The 2,121-nt window shown below is 49.2% G+C and overlaps 2 non-coding genes and 1 pseudogene across 2 annotated transcripts; 1 reads left to right on the top strand and 2 right to left on the bottom strand.

Annotated features, from left to right (window-relative positions):
- Window positions 1–508: 508 nt before the first annotated feature.
- LOC136278548 (5S ribosomal RNA) lies at window positions 509–626 on the top strand. Its single transcript, XR_010716395.1, has one exon. It is a non-coding gene; the product is annotated as a 5S ribosomal RNA (ribosomal RNA).
- Window positions 627–1,606: 980 nt separating this feature from the next.
- LOC136278560 (U1 spliceosomal RNA) lies at window positions 1,607–1,767 on the bottom strand. The gene has a single exon (XR_010716407.1). It is a non-coding gene; the product is annotated as a U1 spliceosomal RNA (small nuclear RNA).
- A 228-nt stretch (window positions 1,768–1,995) lies between these two features.
- Window positions 1,996–2,121, bottom strand: LOC136278561 (U2 spliceosomal RNA; annotated as a pseudogene).

The following is a 2,121-nucleotide window of genomic DNA, read 5'->3' as shown; positions in this document are numbered from 1 at the left end:
GATGCCGAAGCATGCCCTGGGTGAGGGGGGTGGTCGAGGGATCCTTCCCACGGTTTATGGTGGATAGTAGCAGGTCGCCCCCACAAGCCCTTGCGAGTCCCGCAGACGGTCCCAGAGGCTGACCCGTTTGGTATCTCCTCACTGTAAGATTTTAAAGCCAGATACACGCACCTACGGAGCTAAAACATTGTATAATAGGTTTTTAGGACACGTTATGTCTCTTGGGACCCCTCCCCCCCTCCCTAGGGAATAGTGCTTCAAATCGATGCTCCTCAATGTGTTAACTGGGTTGAGGAAAATACATTAGGGTTAGGTAACGACTTCGGGGTTAGGGTAACCATTTCTTAGGGTTAGGGTAACAATTTCTTAGGGTTAGAGTATCGATTTCTTAGGGTTAGAGTAACGAAACTAGGGCTTTAGAATTTCAAATTCGCCTACACTCAGGGATGTGGCCGCTTTACAGCCTGAACCTGGCCGATAACAAGCAGAATTTCGACCCCATTTCCTCGTCTACGACCATACCACAGGGAAAGCACCGGTTCTCGTCCGATCACCGAAGTTAAGCCCTGTCGGGCGGGGTTAGTACTTGGATGGGTGACCGCCTGGGAATACCCGTGTTGTAGGCTTCATTTTTTTGTCTTGCGAACATCTCTCACCGTTCTATCACCATAAATAGCTCTCCATACACCACAATTTCACATAGAGAGCCGTAGGTGAGTGAGGAACAAAATCAAAGCAAAAAACGAGGGGGGGAAAACACCTTTTTGTCAAAAATCGGCCAGCTAATGGCGAAAACTCTAGTGCGATCGACTTTTCTTACAGAGCGCGCGCGAGCGAGTGAGCACGCGCGAGATGAACAGTTTATGATGTCAAATTCTACTTCTGTGATATCAAATCATTCCAAATAACGAACGAAAAAATGAATAGGAAAAAAACGCACACTTCTGAGACGCAGTTTTAAGCCATCGTGACGTGGCAAAACACTCGCACACTTCCAAGAGGAGGCGCGCGAAAAACGGCACTGAAAGTCGACAATGGTTGGATTCAGACTGCAAACGAATCGGGAAAAAGGTTCGATACTTTACTACTCTGCTAGTTTGTTTCCTTCCCTCGTTCATTCGTTCACTCGCTTGCTCGCACAAAGGATACACTAACGATAGCAATAGCATTTCTAAAAGCGGCTCCAGTGACAATAAAACCGCTCAAAAGGTTCAAAGTGTACTCACGGTCCAAGTCGAATGCCTTCTATGCTCGCTCGCTCGGTCGATCGGCCGTTTGGTTTCCTTTCATTTCCTTTCCCTTCGCGCGCATAGCACAGCACGGCACGGCACGCACAACCTGCAAATACAAACGAACAGGACTTTACACACAATAGAGCAGACAGGCCTTGAACAAAAACAGCCAGCAAAGTTACGCACCGCCCCGAAACTCACCTTGTTTCCTTCCTCCAGTCTCTCCAATGCACTTCTACCCCTCCAAACGTGCCAACACCTTGGCCATTGTGCGTCCTTTGCTTTCTTTGCAAGTCTACCGGTCAACTGCAAAAGACAACATACCCTCGATAGTCAGTAAGAGGGCCATATAGACATAGTTTGGATGACTTTTGCGGGGACGAGCGCGAACGCAGGTCCCCACTACCAGAAATTATACGCTCGAGTTACCCACATGGGGGTAATCGCAAGGGTCAACCAGTCGAAGTGCAATGAAAGGCCTCGCCTTGAGAGGACTGCCTCCTTGATCACAGTACCTCCCGCGTCAGGTAAGTATGCTTTTTCAGCGTCTGCCCTCGGTGAAAAAATCCACTTACCCCTAGGTCCTTGTGGTAGTGCTTTGCGCACTTCAGAAAACGTAGGCCAGCGGCCGTTCCTGCCATTGTCTGTTGTCTGAATATCATCCCTCTTTCACCTCTTCCCCCTCTAAGGGCGGGCGGGGCTCCTGTAAACATAAAGAATGCTATACCGTTGACTTTGTTTGGATTGAATGTGTCTTCCCAGAGGGAAGTGGGCCGCACTCGGAGGTAGTGCTATACCGAGGCAACCCGTGGCTGGGACGAGGCAAGCCTCTTTTCCACAGCCCAGTTCCAAAAATCAGTTTAATATATGAGCTGCTCAATGAGCAGCG

The sequence above is a fragment of the Pocillopora verrucosa genome, unplaced genomic scaffold (assembly GCF_036669915.1).
Source record: "Pocillopora verrucosa isolate sample1 unplaced genomic scaffold, ASM3666991v2 scaffold_26, whole genome shotgun sequence".
Classification (NCBI taxonomy): Eukaryota; Metazoa; Cnidaria; class Anthozoa; order Scleractinia; family Pocilloporidae; genus Pocillopora; species Pocillopora verrucosa.
Note: the sequence above shows the minus strand (reverse complement) of the source record. Positions and strands in the feature narration are given on the sequence as shown.